General features: G+C 42.0%; 1 pseudogene; it reads right to left on the reverse strand.

Moving 5' to 3' along the window:
* Nucleotides 1–782: 782 nt before the first annotated feature.
* Nucleotides 783–20,844, reverse strand: LOC119822625 (annotated as a pseudogene).
* Nucleotides 20,845–22,321: the final 1,477 nt, after the last annotated feature.

The following is a 22,321-nucleotide window of genomic DNA, read 5'->3' on the forward strand; positions in this document are numbered from 1 at the left end:
TGGTGTATCTCTTTACATTTAACTGTTTGCTGATAGAAGTTAGAAATGAATATGGTTTTGTCATCCTGTTTCCCACAGGTGAGGCAGAAAGGATAAATGACTGGCTCAGGCTGTTATCCATTTGTCCACAAGATAATGGGGGCCTAGGAAAGGGAAGTTGCTAAAGAGGCACTAGGCTGAGAGGGGAACTGTATCCCGAAAAGGATCCATAAATCTAAGAAATGAAGGTAACCACCATTCAGGTGGTGCTTGGGGCCTTTGATGGAGGAGAGTCATCTGTCTATGTGTTACTTTCATTGGTTAATAAAGAAACTGCCTTGGCCCTTTAATAGGACAGAAAAATAGGTAGGCGGAGTAGACAGAACAGAATTCTGGGAGAGAGAAGGCAGACGCTTCAGGCAGTCACCATAGGCAGTCGCCATGACTCTTCTCTCTGAGTCAGATGCAGGTTAAGATCTCTCCTGGTAAGCGACCACCTCGTGGTGCTACACAGATTACTAAATATGGGTTAGTCAAGATGTGAGAGTTAGACAATAAGAGGCTGAAATTAATGGGCCAAGCAGTGTTTAAAAGAATACAGTTTCTGTGTAATTATTTCGGATATAAAGCTAGCCAGGTGGCGGGACGTAGCCCCGCTGCTCCATCTACAGGCCCTGGGCCAAAACACGAATGTACAGAAAATGAATGAATGAATGCAGTGTTAGGCAAAGCCCAAGAACCTTGCTCATGGAAGCGCTGGAGGTGTCTGTCAGTGAAAGCTGTCTGGGAGAAGGAGATCTTATCTATTGTCCCAGTGAATGGAGAGTTGGGGAGTGGTCTGGTAGCAGGTCCAGGTCCAGAACTCCCACTTGCCTCTGACCTCCTGCCTGCAGGTGAACCCACGGTGCAGCAGTGGCATAGACACTCTGTGCCTTGAACAAAAGGCAGACAGGAAGACATAGAGAACAGGGGCTGCATTCCCAACTAATGATCACTGCCAGAATGTAAGCTGATCATAGGTAGTAATGCTTGATCTCTGAGTGGGGAGGCACAGTTTTCATGAGTGAGGAAAGAAGTTAGAGACTGAACTCCAGAGGCTCAGCATTGACAGTGGCTCAAGATGGCCTTGGGTGGTCACTTATAAGGTCTAGCTACTGTGAGAATGGGTGGGCACAAACCAAACCCCTACATTGTCACATGGAGTCGGGGGCCTGAGCGAGGGACTTTATGCCTAATAGGGAAGTGGTTGATCAGTACTGGGTCTTTTTACATGTGGTAACCACCACCAAGTGATTGCACACTCATGGAGGTATCGCCAGATGTGTGGGAAGAACCTACTGTTAGTGTCGATGCTGGGTGTTGAATTCTAGTGATTTTGAGTTGAAAAAGTGACCATATAGAAGGGTTAAAGGCTACAGAATCCCTAGCAGTCCTCAGCTGCAGTGGAGAACCTACTGAGTTCAAGGCCCCAATGAAAGATTTATGATGCACCACCCTGGCAGGTCCCTGGCGGGTGGGAGACAGACAGATACATCATGGAGAGAGAGATTGGGTATAGAGTTTATTTAATGGGTGTTGGGAAGGATATAAGGGTAAGGGGATTGTGGAAAGAAAAGAGAAAGAGAAAGAATGTGTGTGTGTGTGTGTGTGTGTGTGTGTGTGTGTGAGAGAGAGAGAGAGAGAGAGAGAGAGAGAGGAAGAGAAAGGGGAAGGGAGAGGCAGTGGCTGTTTCTTCAGAATAAGGAATAACAGAGAGACAGGAGAGGAGGCATGGAATCAGCTTCCCTAGGTGGGAAGGGGGAGATTTGGGGTGGGTGAAGCTTGTCTCTTAAAGGGACAGGGTACCCAGGTAACAGGGAATGCCAGCAGAATTATAATAACTGGAGTTATAGGGAATTGTGAGTTACCTGTCATGAGAATTCAGATCCTTTGCAAGAATAGGAAGTGCTCTTAATCACTGAGGCACTTCTGTAGCCTCCATAGCTGCTTCTCCAATGTATTCTTTGTTGGACGGTCTGTGGGGTTTGTTCTGTGAATATAGTTAGAAAACCTTCTCTTCTAGTGGGATGGGTTAGAGAAACCTGAAGATGCAGTTCACAGAAGCTTCTTTAATTCAGAGCAGAAAGTACATATTAAAAAAATTATTGTCATTACTAACCTTCTCTCTTTTTTTCTCATTTTCTATGTCTGCATGTGTGTCAAGGTTAGAGGACAATTTTATGGAATCAGTTCTCTCCTTCCACCTTTACATGGATTCTAGGGACCAAACTCAGGTCTTCAGGCCTACATTGTGGGTGGCAAGACACTCTACCTGTGGAACTATCTTGTTGGCCTCTTCACACATGTTTTTAAAAGTGTTGAGTCTCCAGTGTTTCCTGGGGAAGAGGCCTGAGAGTAGCCTTTGGCCCATCCATGTAGCTTAGGTAGGGGTCTCAAGACTAATTTCAGAGGACATGTGAGGATACAGGGAGCATGTAGCTTGGGAGAGAATGATTGTGCTTTTCAACAGGTGGCTTCCACAAGTGGAGAGAAATAGAAAATATCCTATGTGGATCTCTAGCTTCTACATTCATGCATGGGCAAACACACTCACAGACAAACACATGCATAAGGCACCCCCCTGCCCACTCATACACACACATAATTAAGGAAATGCTACAATAGAGTTATAGGCAAATGTCATCTTAGTCATGTCCCTTTCTCTGCTCTGGATAACTGGATCCAGTTGTAAAGGGGCCAGACCAAGCTCAGGCAGTGAGGACAAAGTGCAAAGAAAACCAGTTTCTTTATGATAATTTGGATAATTCATGTGTGCACCTGAGGCTTTGTTGGGTTAGAGGCAAAGAGGAATTGTCAGAGAGGCTTGTTGGAAGTAACTGAGCCTATTTATGGTTGAGATTCTAGGAACCCAGAGACCTGAAATGCTCCCAATTGGCTGCAAGCCCTGGCTTCCTCTGGTACTCTGACACTCCTATGTGGAATTCCAGTGTCATCTGAGATTTAAAGATAGTGGAAAAGGTTGTAGAGAGGTCAATTTATCCATAACCAACATACTGGGAAAAAGAAGAAAGTGAATGGGCAGGTGAGGGTATAAAGAAGTTGAGAAATAATGCCCTTTCCTTAAGCTGTGTTATTGACTGGAAGCACAAAACTCTTGCTAGGTCTTGTTTACTTTGTGTCATAGAACACATAATAGCCTTGTGTTCTAAGTGAGGGGACAGTAGAGGAAATCTTCAGTTCTTCTGGCTTTATCCACTACATTCACTCCTAAGTATCTGTAGGGAATCAGCCAATGATTATCAAGGGTGCCAACATCTGCAAATGTTTACAACATTTATATAAAATGGTAGAGTTTCTTCATAAAACCTAAAATAGCCTCCACACACTTTAAGTCACTTGTAGATTACATATAACACCTAAAGCAATGTGAATGGTATAGCAATAGTAGTTATGTAACATGTAGAGATATATAAAAAAGTTTGTGTGGTACAAGTTCAATTTTGGGAGACGTTTTTAGATCCCCAGTTAGTTGAATTCTCAGATGCTAAACCTACAGATAGCTCTCTGGCTATCTTTACTTTATCTCTGGCTGGCTTTACTTTAAAAATACTTTTTTAAAAAATGTGTATGTGGCTAGGTCTTTGCATGTGCACCCAGTGTGTGCAGGAGTCTGCAGAGGCCAGAAAAGGGTGTCTAATCTCCTGGAACAAGAGTTATACACAGTGGTTGCTGGGAACTGGATTTGGCTCCTCTGGAAGAATGGCCAGCACTCTTAAATGCCGAGTTATTGCTCTCTTTCCACTGCACTTATGGTTAATACACAATAAATAGACTTGTCCCTCTTCCTGCTGGGGAAATCAACTTCTGTCACGTTTCAGAAGTTTCTGCTCTTGTGATCACTAATTACTGAGCTTTCTTTCTGATAATGAATAATGCTGTTTGATCTACTTACTTGTTTGCAGCATTCCCTGCGCTCAGGGCTCTCTGCAGCCATGAAGCAGCCCCTTTACCTGAGTTTCTCTGAGCACTTTCCTTAGACCTGTAGTCTCCCCTGGCCCTCCTCTCTGCCACAGTCCATTGCCCTGTTAAACTTTGTTCTTCATTCCCTTACCCCTGATTTTTAAATTACCTTTATTTTAATTTTTCTCTTTTATTAAACATAGTCTTTTCTCATACAATATAATCTGAATATTGTTTCCTCTCTCCCTACTCCTTCCAGTTTGTTCCCACCTCTTTTCTCATCTGAATCCACTCCCTTTCTGTCTCTTATTAGAAAAGAACAGGCTTCTAAGAGATAATAACAGAAAAATATAAAATGAAATATCATTAAGATAAAAACTTGGTCAAGACAAACTAACAGAAAAATAAAACAGGCCCAGGAGCAGGCACAAGAATCAGAGGCCCACTTGTTCACCCATTCAGGTGCTCCATAAAAGTACTAAACTGAAAGCTATAGTGTGTATGCAGGGAACCTGGTGCAGATCCATATAGGCCCTGTGATTGCTGCTTCAGTCTCTGTGAGTTCCGATGAGCTTTACAATTGTTTTTGAGGGCCTTGTTCTCCTGGTGTTTTCTGTCCCCTCTGGTTTTTACACTCTTTCTGCCTCCTCTTCTGCAGAGTTCCCTCAGCTCTGAGGGGAGGGATTTGATGGCTGTGTGTTCCAAGTCCCATTTACATCCTAATGAGTGCCAGGCTTGAGTGTAGTCAGCATCAATCAGACTACTTCAGTTCAGTTCTCTGTCTTCCTGTCACCCAGGGGCTTGACTGTTTTCAGTTTGGAACACTGAGTTGGATAAACTGCCCTTTACATTAAGAGAACCAATAAAACAAGTGCTTCACATAGACAGAACCTCAACCCTTTGTCCTGTAAGTGGCTGATTTTTCAGAGAAAAAAACTGAATTTTGATTTTTTCTCTACTAATATTTCAGTTTACAGGATGCCCACAGTGGATATTGACTCCCACTGAAGAGATGGAGCTTCTAGAGGAATACCCTATAAACTCTGCAAATACAGCACTCTTTTAGGGACATTCACTTTTGCTTAAGAGTTGTTTTTTAATTTCTTTTAACCTCACTTCACCTCTCCTTTTCACACTACCCAAAACTTGATGAATATTTACTTAAGCACAAACCATGTGCATCTGGATAAATTATGCCATTTCTTGAAAAAGAGGAAGTCCAAAGTTTTTAATTATGTTATAAATTATTGTCTAGTAAGAATGATGCATTGGTTGGTATGTCTGAAGTAGGACTGGGGAGAAGAACCCCTCCTGAAGGGAAAGATCATTTCCTGGGCAAAAACTAAAGTTCCTGCTGGTTCTGACACATGGAGTCTCAGCCTCCAGCAACTTCGTGCCTCTCCTGTGTGCCCCCAAACCTGAGCTAGCACCTCCAACTTAGCACATGTTCCAGATTTCTGGCTGATGGATGCTTCATAGAAGCCAGAGCAGCTGAGCCTAAGAGCACTCATGAGTTTGTGTTTGGCTGGGATCTGAAGTGGGAATCAGATCTTGTTATGAGCACACGTTAGGATCAGGGAGACAGAGTCCAGGCAAAGCACTTGCAGCTTTCTGCCAGCTGTCAGAAGACCAAATAAGTCCCGGTGAGACACAGTGCAGCGTGTGGGTCCTGGCATCTGAATTAGGAGCTGTCCCTGGTCAGTTTGATGGACTGGGTCCTGACTCCTTTTTTAAAAAATTCTCTGTTTATTCTCCACAAGTAAAGTTGTATGTAACATTCTGGAATACTTCTGCTGGGCCAACTGTATTAAACAAGGCTTGTTTTTCTGCACAGCATCTGGGAGGCCTTCACAGCCATCATGGCTTTGACATTCTCCAGAAGTACTTACAGGGTCAAGCTCAGGCTACCTGGATGTCTCCCCATGCTTTTCAAGCTCAAAGCTCTTAGCATTTATAAAAGTTCAGAGCTAAAATGGGAAGATATTTTTTATATTTAAGACTTATTTCCCAATTTTCAAAAATGGTCAGGAGTGTGACAACAAAAAAAGCCTTGTTAGAGTAAACATCTGGGTGAGACATGCTGTCTGCCAGAGCTTTTCATGATTCTGAACCCTACTGTAGGGATGATGAGCCTCATAGCCTACTGAGTAGAGCTGTCCTCTACCATGGATCCTACAGTATTTCCTAATTTTGTGTAGGGAACACTTAGAAGCCTTTCCCATCACTGCTTATGTCATATCAATGGCAAGCTTCCTGCCAGATGAGAGATTCACCTGTCTGTGTCTGTGAATGACAAGTGTCTAAGAGGACACGTGTTCTTGTGGCTCTGCTGTTTGTTTCCTGGATCTTCTTGGAAAACCACCACCCTCCCTGGGCTTCTGACTCCTCCACTGTAGAACAAGTGGACTTTTCCAAAGTCTTCTCAGGTTCCTGCTGGCCTTGACATCCCTAGTGTGGGAGCTAAACCTTCCCGGGTATCCTGGTGCCCTCTTGTTGAGCCAGGATTGTTTGAGACTTAAGTGCTGAAGCTCTCCCAGGGTTGGCAGCATGTCTTTCCAGGAAGTGTTCTGAACACATGCTGTATTGGTAGTCTTGACCTCCCTCACACACCAGCTTCAGCTCTCGCACACTTCCATGTTCATTTTGAGCTAAGAACAAGGTTTTCTAGCCTTGTGCATGTTTTGCTTCTTCTAGGTCTTAAGATTCCTTCTCAAGATGTGAAGGCCATCCTCTACACAAAAGGGTTTGGGCTGGGACTTCACCCCAGCCCCTGGCATCCATAGGAGTCTAAAATGTTTGGGTAGAAAGTTCCATTCCAATCCCCCTCCCCTTGGGGTTGCCTCAGTCTAGACTCCACCTCCCAGAAAGCCCACCAAACAGTGACCCCCTCCCCAGAGAGGCTCAAGACCACTCCCACAGGGTATTTAAATTGCCCCCCCCCCCGAACAAACACATGGCTGAAGTGTCCAAGAATAAGAATATAAAAATGTAGGTTCCAGAAATAAAAATGTAGAAATAAAGAAGTATAAAGTTGTAAGCCCAGGAGAATGAGAACAGACTGTCAGCAGCTTTCTCAGTAGCTTAAGGATTAACTGTTAACAGTGGGTTACTCCGCTTTACAACCCATAGCTCTATTTACAAGCTCTCTGCAAACTGAGAGCTAGCCTACAGATATGAGCTGAGTCAACTTTTAGGAGATAGATACATAACCTCTGGGTTACTCATTATCCCTGCTATGTGAAACTGGTAGCATCAAAGGGGAGAGCACAGGGCTTCAGTAAATGCCACCTGGAAGTACCAGGAAAGACAATAGATTAAGTACAAACACTAGTTTAATTGAAAAACTCTGCTAATGGAGATTGTAAAGTAAGACAATCTGTATCTGAGTTTTACCTCGAGATTGTAAAAATTCCTTTGGTCAGACCTATTGCTTGGTGCACCATGGCTGTAAGAAGCTCACTGGTCACCACGTCATCACTGCGACGGTTCACTTTATAGTACCATGATATAGTAAGTTGGACACCGGCCTCCACATGCTTTGTGTCCACCACCCGGCATTGCAGTTCTGTTGGGTCGTCTGAAAACCCAGGGACCTTTGAAGCATTCAGGTATATTTGGTATTCTAGTTCTAGCCAGGTCGCGCTTACACTGGATGGGGCAGACATGGCCTTTGCCACCTTGTGCCAGCTCCTGTTGTGTCCAGGAGCCCAGAGGACCACAAGGCAATGGTAGTAGCTAGAGTTTTCTTTGCTAACATCTCACACCGGTAGATGGTAGGAATGGGTATCTACATGGCTGAGAGCAACGTGTGGTGAGCTGTGTACCAGGGAGTCATGGTTCAGCCGAGCCAGCATGTGGGAAGCCAGCAAGGAGGCATCGGGTGTCTTTCTGAAGTACCATGTCACCTCAGGTCAGACATCATCCACACAATCTGTTGTAATGTTGCAAGAAAGGTCCAGGTTCTTCCCTTTAGCCGCAGACACTGTCCTGGGCACAGCCAATTGCAGAGCTATTGGCTGGATCGCCACGGTGGCCACTTCCATAGCTTTTTCTTGTTAGCTGCCTTGCTCTGTGATCTACTCACTGACCACATACCTGTAGGAACCCTGGTCTGCAGAGAGTGCCCAGGGCCACAGAGAGGCAGTAGGCGTTGCTGCCCACTGTGTCCAGGCGTACATCCCTACTGTGGTTGCGCTGCTCATAGCCAGGGCCTGGGTGAAACCGGCCCTTGTGGCGTAGGAATAGGATGTTGCGGTACACTGGGCCACGGTTCAGTTCCCAGCGAAGTGCCAGGTGAGTGTGCAATGGTGACATCATAGTCGCGACACATCACAGCTCAAAAGGTTCTCCCTCGCGCAGGCTCAGGCCTGGAGGAGGCCAGGAGCTGGGGCCCACCACCAGGGCATCTGCCAGCATTTTAACCTGCACTGTATCCTCATAGTTGCCCTAAACAGTGGCATCTGTGCTCGGGGTTGAGCCTTGGTCTGAGGACTAGACATTCTTTATGTGCAGTTCCACAGCATCGTTGGCGGTTCTCCTCAACAGGGGTCGCCCCGCTGCAGCTGCTCCTGGTACAGCTGTGCTGGGAAGCCCACTTCCCAGGTGCTGGCGAGCTCCACGAAGCTGCTCCCCAAAGATGAGAAGCTCCAGTCAAGGTTCTGCTCGCTGGGGCCATCGTAGTCGCTGACATTGTAGGGAATCACCAGCTTGGTGTCCACCACCTGAACCAGGCTGCCCACAGGGACTCTCACCACGTGCCCGTGACAGACGGCCAGAGACAGGAGCTCCAGCAGCAGTGGCTTCTCCGCTGGGTGCGACTCTCCACCTCCTTCTCATCCTCCACCCTGCTCGGCTGCCTGCCTCCAGGGAAGATCAGGGGTTTCCCCACATTGGGCTCCAATTAATGAAGTAAGTCATAAAACAATCCCACACCAATTTGGAATTATGATTAATAAAAGGGTTATTTATTTAAAGGGAAAAAAACTTACAGATCACTGTCCTAGACAACAGCCTCCTGTACGACCAGGAAAAGCATCTGATAGCCAGAAGTGGAATCCAAAGCAAGACAGAGCAGAGGGCTGCTGCTGCTTTTTTTAAGCAAAAGATACCACACCCCAGTGGGCTGGTATCTCAAAGGCTATTGGCTGAAGAAGCAAAAGTAGCTCCCATAGCAGTACATCTTACTATAAGAAATTGGGCTCAGAAACTGGCCTTTGCCACAGCCTTACAAAATCCATCTCTGTCTGTGGTCTCAGCTAGCTGATAAGCTGCTTGTGTCCCATGAAGACTTTTTATTTTTATTTTTTAATTTTTTCTGGAATCGCTTCTGGTTGATTAGACTTTGGTGGTTGTTGGGGTTTCTGTCCTGCCCTGTTCCTACAATTGTTAAGTCCCAAAGAAATCACACAGAGTTCTACATTAGTTATAAACTGATTGGCTCATTAGCTCAGGCTTCTTATTAACTCTCATAACTTATATTAGCCCATTATTCTTGTCTATGCTACCCACGTGGCTCGGTACCTTACTCAGTGAGGCAGTCACATCTTACTTCTTCTGTGGCTGGGTCCCGACTGCAGACCAAGTTTTCCTCTTACCAGAATTCTCCTGTTCTTGTTTCCCTGTCTCTACTTCCTGCCTGGTTGTCCTGCCTATACTTCCTGCCTGGCTACTGACCAATCAGCGTTTTATTAAAATACAATGGACAGGGTACAAACCATTGTCCCAGAGCACCCCCCTTTTTTTCTTAAAAAATAAAGAACTCTGAATCTAATAAACTTTGTTTAGGTTTTCTCCTGACCATTATTCATAGCAACTTGTAACCAAAATTCTAAACAAAGGAAAATATCCATAGTCCATATTTTGGGAATGTGGGTATACTTTTCCAGGCTACTTCCTGCTGGTTGGGGGCACTGATAATCTTATGAGGACCTAAGGAAAATTTTAGAATTATTATCAAGTCCTGATGAGTATCCTGTGAGTCTTGATCATCTCAGGAAGCAGTCTTGAATCTGTTTTAGATGTAGATAGAACTCGGACATCTGGGCTATCTGTTCCTACCAGAGATGTTTCAGGTGATCTACCTTGATCAAACCTGATTTTTCATAACTCAGAATGAATTCACAGCCTCTCATTTCCCATGGAAACAAAAGCAAATCCTCTTCTCCAAAGTAACATACCTTTTGACTTCAATTTTGAAGTAAAGGTATTTTCAAAATACCTATCTTGGATTATTTCAGCAGCATTTATAAGCAAATATCTTTTAGCAGCTGTTGCTCCCTCCTCAGCATTCAAACAATTCAAAGAGAACATAATAACATACAGTATCCAGACTCTCTGTGTATTTTTCATCTTTACGTGGCTTAATTTTAACCTCTATTTCTTTTATTTTTAATTTTTGGCTTTTTGAGACAGCATTTCTCTGTGTATGTTTGGCTATTCTGGAATTCACTCTGTAGACCAGGTTGTCCTTGAACTCACAGAAATCTGCCTGCCTCAGCCTCCCACATGCTGGGATTAAAGGTGTGCACCACCACACCTTGAATTCATAGAGATCTGTTTACATCTGTTTCCCTAGTGTTTGGATTAAAGGTATGTGCCATCACACCTTGAACTCACAGAGGTCTTTCTGCCTCTGCCTTCCAGGTGTTGGGATTAAAGGTGTGTGCAACCACACCCAAATACTGCCTTTCTTTTTTTATTTTAAGGACTTTAACCTTTAGACTGCATATATTTTTTTAACATGCTGTAGACCATTTAGAGGTTTTCTTCATCTTTGATTTTCTCTTTAGTGTATACCTCTCTTTTTCTGATCACATGAGTCTTTCATTCACTAAGCAATATGGCTAATGTTAAAGCCATGGCTTTGATGGCTGGATCCAGTCCATTTCTTAGTTTTCTGAGATTCCAGCCTCATGGCAGAGGTACCAGCTATAGCAATGTTTATTGCCACAACTCTATGGTGTTTCAAGGTTTCTGCCAGCAAGCAAGCTGCAGCAGTCTGCTCACAAACCACACCCAAATGCTCTTTAGCTGGACCTCTGCCTGAAGAGTCAAAGTTTGCATTGGCAGTATGGCCCAGAAATCCGGCATTTTAAATCAGCATGGCTTTTTTCCTGCTCTGGCTGAAAACCCAAAAGCATGAGGTCAGCTTTTCATCAACACCATTTCAGTGTTTTGTGGCAGGGCCTCTTAAAAGAGCCACAAGGTTTTACAGCTAAAGCTGAGTCAGGAAGCCTTTCTTAAATGAGATGCATTTGCCTCTAGCAAACAGAGCCCACCTGAGAAAATGCTGCTATCAATAAGCCATGCTTAACTCTATTCTTTTTTGTCTAGAATTACTTCCCAAGTTCTCTCAGGCTTTATAAGGATGCAGTTGTCCACGTGGGCGCCATTTGTTGTCTTGCCCAGTTCCCACATTTGTTAAGTCCCAAAGAAATCACACAGAGGTCTACATTAGTTATAAACTGATTGGCCCATTAGCTCAGGCTTCTTATTAACTCTCATAACTTATATTAGCCCATTATTCTTGTCTATGCTACCCACATGGCTCGGTACCTTACTCAGTGAGGCAGTCACATCTTACTTCTTCTGTGGCTGGGTCATGACTGTGGACCAAGCTTTCCTCTTCCCAGAATTCTCCTGTTCTTGTTACCCTGTCTCTACTTCCTGCCTGGTTGTCCTGCCTATATTTCCTGCCTGGCTACTGACCAATCAGCGTTTTATTAAAATACAATGGACAGAGTACAAACTATTGTTCCACAGCAGGTGGTCAGTCCTCATCTTTGCACAACCCTTTGGACCCAACAGTGGTCTTCCTGGTCTTCCTTTCCCCTCTCCATGGTTTTCCTGGCCACCTGGGAGCAATGGCATTCATTAAACCTGGGATTTATCTAATTCGGTTTGATTTGGTCTGATTTGGATTATTGCATCATCAGAGAGGCTTATTGGGCCATAAATACTTTTCAGGGACCAATATTTGCAGTAAAAGCATCTCCTAGACTCTTTCTTTATATTCTCTAGGATTAGCTCTATTTTAACAGGGATAAAAAAAATCTAGGCCAGCAGACACCATTGTGGGGACAAAACCCAAGACTCCTAAGGCTCTGATTTCTTTAAGTTATCTGAAAGGCAAACTGTCTTTAGATTACTGTCCTTCTCAAAGATCATTCTCATCTTTTTTTCCCATCATTTCTGTAATTCTCACAGTAGTATGCACACAGAATTTACATGGCAAAGAAATAAAGTTGTTCCATGATTGTTTGAGGAAAACACAGAAGTGCTCTTATCTCAGTGAAAAGTCTGTTGATTCAAAGTGGCCAGAGACCATCACACAAGGCAGTGTTGAGTACTGAGCATATTTTTGTACTACTGTCTAACTGTATATAGGTTCTGCTCTTTGGTTAAATCCTGGGGATCTGCATCCAACTTCAGGAATACTTTTTTATTAAATAATATAATTTTACAAATTTTCACCTCCTCCCCTCCTCCCATTCCCCTTCCCCTCCCCACTCTCCCTCCCTCTCCCACTCCAGTCCAAGGAGCAGTCAGGGTTTCCTGCCCTGTGGGAAGTCCAAGTTCCTCCCCCAACCATCCAGGTCTAGGAAGGTGAGGATCCAAACAGACTAGGTTCCCACAAAGCCAGTACATACAGTAGAATCAAAACCCAGTGCCATTGTCCTTGGCTTCTCAGTCAGCCCTCCTCATCAGCCACATTTAGAGAGTCTGGTTTGATCACATGCTCCATCAGTCCCAGTCCAGTTGGCCTTGGTGAGCTCCCATTAGATCAGTCCCATTGTCTCAGTGAGTGGATACACCCATCGCGGTCCTGACTTCCTCACTCATGTTCTCCTTCCTTCTGCTCCTCATTTGGACCTTGGGAGCTCAGTCCAGTGCTCCAGTGTGGGTCTCTGTCTCTATCTCCATCCAACATCAGATGAAGGTTCTATGGTGATATGCAAGATATTCATCAGTGTGGCTATAGTAAAGGGCCAGTTCAGGCGCCCTTTCCTCAGCTGCTCAAGGAACAAGCTGGGGACATCTCTGTGGACACCTGGGAACCCCTTTAGAGTCCAACCTCTTGCCTACCTTCAAATGGCTCCCTTAATTAAGATATATACTTCCCTGATTCCATATCCACTCTTCCTCCATCCCAACTGTCCCATTCCCCCAAGCTTTCCCCATCCTCCCCTTCTCACTTCTCTCTCCCCATCTCCCCTTACCCCCATCCTGCCCCCACCCCCAAGCTCTCAATTTTTGCCTGGCAATCTTGTCTACTTCCAACATCCAGGAGGATAACTACATGTTTTTCTTTGGGTTCACCTTCCTATCTAGCTTCTCTAGGATCATGAAATATAGGCTCAATTCTATGGCTAGAATTCAGTAATGAGTGAGTAATACCATATTCATCTTTTTGGGTCTGGGTTACCACAGTCAGAATGGTGTTTTCTATTTCCATCCATTTGCATGCAAAATTCAAGATGTCATTGTTTTTTACTGTTGAGTAGTACTCTAATGCATATATATTTCACACTTTCTTTATCCATTCTTCCATTGAGGGGCATCTAGGTTGTTTCCAGGATCTGGCTATTACAAATAATGCTGCTATGAACATAGTTGAACAAGTGCTTTTGTAGTATGATAGGGCATCTCTTGGGTATATTTCCAGGAGTGGTATTGCTGGATCCTGGGGTAGGTTGATCCCGAATTTCCTGAGAAACCTCCACACTGATTTCCAAAGTGGTTGAACAAGTTTGCACTCCCACCAGAAATGTATGAGTGTTCCCCTTACTCCACATCCTCTCCAGCATAGATTATCATTGGTGTTTTTGATTTTAGCCATTCTGACAAGTGTAAGATCTCAAGGTTGTTTTGATTTGCATTTTCCTGATCGCTAAGGAGGTTGAGCATGACCTTAAGTGTCTTTTGGCCATTTGAACTTTTTCTCTTGAGAATTCTCTGTTCTTAAGCAACCAGGAAGTACAAACGAGAAACTTCCAAAAATGTGCAACAGATAACAGAGACAACTGACTACCTGGGCAATCACCCAATGTCTCATTCGCAATGTTGAGGCAACCAACTTTGGCTAAAGCCTAACACAACCGACATACCATTTTTCAAAGGCAAGGAACCTTTAGTAGAACTATCCTACCCTGTCTTGGCAAGATAAGACAATCCTGTTTTATCCACTTATGGATATTCTGTATCTTTGTCAGTAGTCGAGGTATGGGCTTTTCTTTGCCCAAAGGCCAGTTCTGCCAAGAAGAAGACAGGCTCCCAGTGGAGTGTCTTTGGTGCTCAATGTTCTCTTGGGAGTAGAGCAGTGTTGCCAGAAGTGATTGTGTCTCATAAGTACAAAACTCTAGGTTAGATTAAAGGCCATTTTCTACAGCTCTTCGAAGAGGTCAAAGATTATACTATCTATACTAAATATAATCTCTATGTATCTAAAAAACCTAATTATCCTAAATATAAATATGACAAATATATAATTCTCAATACCTATCTAACTTGAAGACTAAGAGAATAAACAACTGTGCAATAAATGAAGACAATGATTTCCAAATGTAAACAGTGTCATTACATAAATAATATCAGAGGTAGAAATGTACATTGCAATATGGTATATATCTCAATATAACAATTGTTTCAAACAGAGGTAGGAGCATACTCTCATACAATGTTCAATATATCAATATACAAGAATTAGCACCAATACAGTTTTCTAAAAACAATAACTCACAAATATCAATCATCCCATCAAACTAGTTAATCCCTCCTTTTTCTTTTCAATATATACACCCCTGAGTCCATATAATACCTCCCCCATCCCTTCGACCCTATACCAACAACCAAGTAGTGTCCTAAACCTGAGGGCAAACTCTGTTGGGAGAGGGGGCATCGTCCTCTAAGATTGCTTCCAGCTGACATGGGATGACGTTCTTCTCAGGGGGTCCTGGGAAAGCAAATGATGGTAAAATACCCAGGGTAACATTTTATCTAAGAAGAATGTATCTAGTCTCTGAATGTTTTGAGGAGATCCGGCCAGAATGTTGTCAAAAATGTGCACCATTCAAAAGTGTCCTGTGCAGTTGGTACCAAAAACCAGATCTAATTTTAGTGCTATTAAAAACATGACATCATAGTAACCAGGTGGAGCTGATGTTGTGGGGCCCCATCTTCATCCTGGAAACTTCAAGGATTACTGAAGGAAAATTTGTTGTTTGTTACGGAAAAGTAAATATTATCTACAGAGACATATACAGACATGTATATATATATATATATATATATATATATATATACTCAATGAAAGGTGTATTAAAGACAGACACAGATATGAGGGAAGGCAAAGAAAGTTTATCAAGTATAATATTATTATCATTATTATTATTATTTTGTCCCATAACATGACTCCTGACCTGAGACAGAAACTCTGAGATATCTCTTATCAACAGGCTTGGAATTGAAGAGGAACTGGGCCAGAGTCCAGCTCCTAAACCAGCTCTAAATATTTATAAAGAAATGTACATTGAGACACATTAAAAATTGTTTTTCATACTCACGGAGCTTATTTAGTGTTATTGCTGATTCTTAGTGGGTCGTAACTAGTTTCCATCCATCAGTATTTAAATATCCATGGTCCCTTAAATTCTTTGAAGATGAGTGTTTTCCTGTGGAGATAAGAAAAAACACTGCCCCCAAACTATGTTTCTCTTACCATCAGTATGATCATTATTCTTGTGTATGAATTGTTATTTTTCTTTTCCTAGGGGCTTCTCCTCTTCGAATCGAACCTTTATTAATTTTGATGGTATCCACAATATTTCTTCTCCTGTGGAAACAAGAGAAAAACCCTTTCCCCAACACAGCACATCCCCTGGCTTCCATTACGAGATCAGCACATCCTTGAAATAAACTGGTTGATTTAATTCAGCAGACTTTTCCATTATTCAGTGTCTTTCTGCAGCCGTTGTCTCCTTCTCATTAGCGTTGAGAATATTCAAGGTTAATAAAGCATTATGTAATATATTTCTGGGGGTATTTTCCACCTCTTTCTGTTTGTTTAACATATCCTTTATAGTTCGATTTGATCTTTCTATGACTGCTTGACCCATAGGATTGCATGGTATACCTGTAACATGTTTGATATTGTAATAAGCAAAAAACCATTTCATTTTCCTAGAGACATAAGCTGGACCATTATCCATCTTTATTTGTGCAGGTATACCCATGATGGCCATAACGTCTAATAAATGAGTGATTACTGAATCAGCTTTTTCTGAACTTAAAGCAGTTGCCCATTGGAAACCTGAATAAGTGTCAATGGTATGGTGTACATATTTTAATTTGCCAAATTCTGCAAAGTGGAACACATCCATCTGCCAGATTTCATTCCTTTTAGTGCTCTTGGGATTAGCTCCTGCAGGCAGTGGTGTTTGGTTAAAGAAAGAGCAAGTAGGGCACTTCTTTACAATCTCCTTAGCTTGTTGCCATGTAATAGAAAACTCTTTCTTCAAGCCTTTGCTATTGACATGATGTTTTTTATGAAATTCAGAAACCTGCAGCATACGACCAATCAATAATTGATCAATATCTGTATTACCTTGTGCTAGAGGACCAGGCAGACCCGTATGGGATCAGATGTGTGTTATATACATAGGACAAAGCCTGTTCCTGATCATGTCTTGTACATGGATAAACAATAACGTTAGTTCTGTATCATCAGGTAGAAATTCAGCAGTTTCAATATGCAAGATAACTCTTTCTGCATATTGTGAGTCAGTAACTATATTAAGAGGTTCTTTAAAATCCCTTAGCACCATAAGAATGGCATATAATTCTGCCTTTTGGACAGAATCATAAGGACTTTGTTCCACCTTACTCAAGTCTTCTGATTTGTAACCTGCCTTCCCTGATTTATTAGCATCAGTATAAAATGTACAAACTTCAGTTATTGGAGCGTCATGGATTATTCGAGAAGTATCCAAGAAGTTCTCTTTATAAAGTTAAGCCTCTTGCTTTTTAGATAGTTGTTATTAATTTCTCCCAAAAAGTTAGCACAACCTCTTTGCCATGGTTCATTGTCTTCCCATATTTTTTTTTATCTCATCAAGAGTGAAAGGCACTATAATTTTTGCTGGGTCCATGCTTGCTAGTTGACGAAGTCTCAATTTGCCTTTTATAATTAATTCAGAAAAAATTTCCACATAAGTTTTTATTTTCTTACTTGGTTTATGTGGTAGAAAGATCCACTCTAAGATAATATCATCTCTTTGCATTAAAATTCCTGTAGGAGAGATTTTTGAAGGCAATATGACGAGAATACAATTGAGTTCTGGATTCACCCTATCCTCATGTGCCTCCTGTAATTTTTCTTCAACCAGTGTCGGTTCTTTTTCCACTTCAGCTGTTAATTTTCTGGCACTGTTTAAGTCTTTTTCACCATCTAAGGTTTTATTTAAATGAATTATCGTATCAGGTGTTATCCCAACAGCTGGTTGAAGGCTGGAAATGTCTCCCAACAACCTTTGAAAGTCAGTAAGAGTCCTTAGTTGATCTCTCCTAATTTGTGCCTTTTGTGTCTTGATTTTTTGCAAACCTATTTTATAAGCTAGATAATGAACAGAATCAACTCTCTGAATTTTTTCAGAAGCAATCTGCAATCCCCATTTAGTTAAAACTATTTTTACTTCTTCAAACAGTCTTTCTAAGGTATCCATGTTTGAATCAGATATCAGGATGTCGTCCATGTAATGAAAAATTATAGACTTTGAAAATTGCTTGCGTATTATTTGTAATGGTTGATTTACAATGTATTGGCACAGGGTGGGAGAGTTCAACATGCCCTGTGGAAGGACGATCCACTGGTATCTCCTGGTAGGTTGAGAGTTATTATAAGTAGGCACTGTGAAAGCAAACTTTTCTCTATCTTTTTCTTGTAAAAGTATAGTGAAGAAATAGTCCTTTAAATCAATAACTATGAGAGGCCATCCTTTTGGTAATAAAGAGGGCAGAGGAATTCCAGATTGCAGAGAGCCTATAGGCTGAATAACCTTGTTGATAGCTCTGAGATCTGTCACCATTCTCCATTTACCAGATTTTTTTCTTAACCACAAATACAGGAGAATTCCAAGGGTGGGTACATTCTTCTATATGTTGAGCATCCAATTGCTCTTGTACCAGCTGTTCTAAAGCCCGCAACTTTTCTTCAGCTAAAGGCCATTGCTTTGTCCATATTGGTTGCTCAGTCAACCATTTTAGAGGCAGGGCTGTTGGTATCTCTGAAGGGGCATCAATTGCTTTGTGTTCTTATACAGCCCAAAAGGCTGGTTTTTGCCATCTGTAGTATCTTTTAATATTTTCCTCAGAAATATATGCTCTAGATGTAGCAGGAATGTTAATTTGGGTATTCCATTGCTGCAATAGGTCACGGCCCCATAAATTCACTGCAATATTAGCTACATATGGCCTTAATTTTCCTATTTGTCCTTCTGACCCTATGCATTCAACCCATCTCATGCTTTGCCTTAGTTGAGATAGGGTTCCAATTCCCAGGAAGTGAACATTTATGTCCTGTAGCGACCAATACAGATGCCAAGATTCTGGAGTAATAATACTTACATCCGCACCTCTGTTCAGGAGGCCAGTAATGAAAACGCCATTTACACATACTCTTAACTTTGGTCTTTGATCACTTATAGAAGTTTGCCAAAACACATGTAACTCATCTTTCATGCCGTTTTTGCTTTTAACAGCAGGCATGGGGCTTTCTCATTTTCCTGACGAGGCATGTTCTCTGTAGCAATGGGAAATGACTGGACCACATTCGCCATGGGAGCCTGCTAGAGGCCCCCCATTGTATTTCCCGATGGCAACAGGTTGCCTTGTCTATCTCTTGTTGATCTACATTTGTTTATCAAATGTCTGCCTTTTCCACATCTCCTACATAAACCTGAAGGCTGAGGCCTCCTATTCCTGTTATTCCTGGAAGAGCCATTATTATTATTATTTTTGGAAATCCTTTGTCTACAATTCTTTTTCATATGTCCCATTTTTCCACAATTAAAACATTTGGTATTTTGATGCCTTCTTTTACCATTGGAAATTGCTTCTTCTACCCATGTTTCAGTGCCATAGTCAAACGTATCAACATTCATTGTATGCAAGGCCCATTCATCCAAGCGCGCTGATCTGATCTTTAAAGGCCCCCAAATCCTTTTGCACTCCACATTGGCATTCTCATAAGCCAAAGACTCAATTATTATATGCCTTGCTTCTGGGTCAGATATCCCTATTTGTACAGCTTTAGTTAGTCTTTGTAAAAAGTTATTAAATAGTTCTCTCTGACCCTGTTTAACTCTGATATATGATTCCATTTTCTGTCCTGAGTCTTGAACCCTGTCCCAAGTCTTTAGGGCTGCTGTAGTACATATGGATAAGGTGTGTTCATCATCATTAGCTTGTTCTAGAGGATCAGAAAAAAGTCCTTCACCTAGAGTTTGATCTAGGGTAATGTCAATTCCCTTTGCTCTTTCCTGCTGTTCTAAAAGTCTAGCCTTTTGTCTGAACATACACTTTCAATTTAATTGAGATCTGCTCTCTAGAACTGCTGAGATCAAATGAATCCAATTGTTCGGCATTGGTTTGTTGTTGATAGACCATGTTTTTAGCATTTCCTTAACAAAGGAGGTATGTATCTCAAAATTCATAACAGCCTTTTTAATTTCTTTCAGATCATTCATACGGATGGGTTCCCATGTATGTTCCTTGATGACCCTAGGGTTTTTAGAACCAGTCACCTTCTTTGTTGTTATTACTGGAAAGGCAGGTAGAGCTTTATGGAAATTATCCTGGAGAGTTTTATTCGCTGATGGGGTTAAGAGTTTTCTTTCTACCATTTTCTCCTGTTCATCAGAGTCTATAATTTCCTTAATCTTTTCAAATCTGTTTACCATTGCCTTCTGCAAGGCCTGAATCTCTCGTCCAGAATTATGTTCCAAGGCCTTCATAGAGGATTCTAAGATTTGAAATTTGTCCAATACAGGTAATATCTTATCCTTGGATAGAATTTTCATGGCATGAAATGTGCCATCTTGTATTGAAATTCTGTTCATTAATCTTTCGTTGTCCTTTGATAAAGTCTTATTAAGACATTCAATGGTTCGAATCTTCTCAGATAATGTTTCAGTTCCTACAGACAGGGACTGAAATTTATGGTTGAAATCAGCTGTTCCCTCTTCCACAGCAATGAATTTTTTCTTAATAGCAGGCTGACCTTGTTCTAAATTTTGCTCAGCTGACAGAGTCATATCAGACAAAGATCTATTCCTTTCCTCGAGAACTTCAAACTGTTTCTTGATGTGGTTATTGTCAATCTGAATTGTTTTTGAAATTACCTCAACCATTTGGAAGTTGTCTCTCAAAATATTCGTGCCCTTCCTTAATTTTTCAACTTCTGCCTTAAGAATCCTGGATTCATCCTGTAAGGATTCTATCATTTTCCTATTGTCCAACCACATTATAACAAAAAAAAAAATAAAAATAAGAAAAATACCAAGCCCTGTAAATATCCAACGAAAGAAAACCTCATTTGCTTCCTGTCATAACTCAGTCATTGTGCAATCAAACAGTCTATAAAATTTTTCAACGGTGATATTATCAAACATTTTCAATCGAATCTGTATTTATTTTTATGTATTTATGTATCTATCTATCTATCTATCTATCAACTATCTATCTATCTATCATCTATCTATCTATCTATCTATCTATCTATCTATCTATCTATCTATCTATCTATGTATGTATCTATCATCTATCTATTTATTATTTATTTTTAATCGAAAGATTTTTACCTGTAATGACCATTGCCTGCCAGTAGATGGCGGGGCGCACTTGGATCCACATGGCCGAGAAAGTCCGGACTGGGTCCTAAAACGAATGCTCAAAACCAGAGGTTATGGTTGTGGAATTCAGGCACTGGGTAAAAGGTGGCGGCCAGGAAAGGGAACCAGGTGAGGCCAAGGTCGGATTCAGCTGACCTGCGGGTTTAGTGCCCTCTGGCCACATCACGTGTTTGCTAACTTGCTCTCAAGCACAGGGAACTGGGGCGGTGCCCGGGCCACTGCTAAAACCGTGAGGGGAGGGAATTGCGCTGAGAGGGTGTAATCTGCAATCTGCGCAGCTGGCGAGGAGGGGGCGTGGCCCGAAGCTCTGGGCAGTCCTGCGGCTGAGAACTAACCAAGAAGGGACAAGAGAAGAGAAATAGGGAAGAAAGTGTAAAAGTACGGAAAGGGCAGAGCCAGGAATTCTCAAGAAGCAAGCTGCCAAGTATTTCTTTTAAAATTAAAAAAAAATTATGTCTATGACTGGCCTACATGTGCATGTATATATGGTTACCACATGCTTGCAGTACCTGTAGAAGCCAGAAGAGGTTACTGGATCTCTTGGATTCACATGGCTGTGAGCTGCAATGTGAGTTCTGGGAACCTAACTTGGGTGGTCCACCAGAGCAGCAAGTGCTTTTGACAATGAAGCCATCTCTCCTTTTAACATTATAGGAAGATAACAGAAGAGAGAGTTCTGTGTGGTTACAGAAACTACTCTGAGGAGCTGGAAAATGGACTCAGTTATAAAGTATAATAGGAAGTCAAGAAAGAATGATCCCTAGAGCTTGCCAGCCAGCCAGTCTGTCCAAAACTGTGAGTTGAGTTTCAGTGAGAGACCCTTTCTGAAAATAAAATGCAGATCAAGATATTGGACTTTAACCTCTAGTCTCTACAGGAACATGAATGTATCTTCACACATAGACATAGAAAAATTTTAAATATAAATATTAAAAATATTTCTTTTTTAAAATTTTATTTATTTTACATACCAATCACTGTTCCCCTTCCCTCCTCTCCTCTTGTTCCCTCCCCTCATCTCCTCTTGTTCCATCTCCTCCCATTTATCATTCTTCAGTCCACTCAGTCTTCATTCAGAAGGGGTAAGGCCTTCCATGGGAGTCAACAAAGCATGGTTTGTTGAGGCAGGACCAAACTCCTCCCTCTTGTATTAAGCCTGAGCAAGGCATTACACCACAGGGGATAGGTTCCAAAGAGCCAACTCATGCATCAGGACAGGGCCTGGTCCCACTGCTAGGGGTCCCACAAAAGACCAAGCTATACAACTGTCACCCAGTTACTGTCATTATCTGCTGTCAACAAGTACCAATGTGCTATGATCTGTTTCAGTGCAGGCTACAGAAGAACAGGTGTCATTTGTGCTGTTGATTACATATGGATGTTGCAGAAAGATGGGGTGACTTTTCTATCAAGCACTTCCTGTTTTCTTACTGCATGTGTCTAGACTACACAAGTTCCATTTTTAAGAACATCTTCAT

This window comes from Arvicola amphibius, chromosome 9 (assembly GCF_903992535.2).
Source record: "Arvicola amphibius chromosome 9, mArvAmp1.2, whole genome shotgun sequence".
NCBI lineage: Eukaryota > Metazoa > Chordata > Mammalia > Rodentia > Cricetidae > Arvicola > Arvicola amphibius.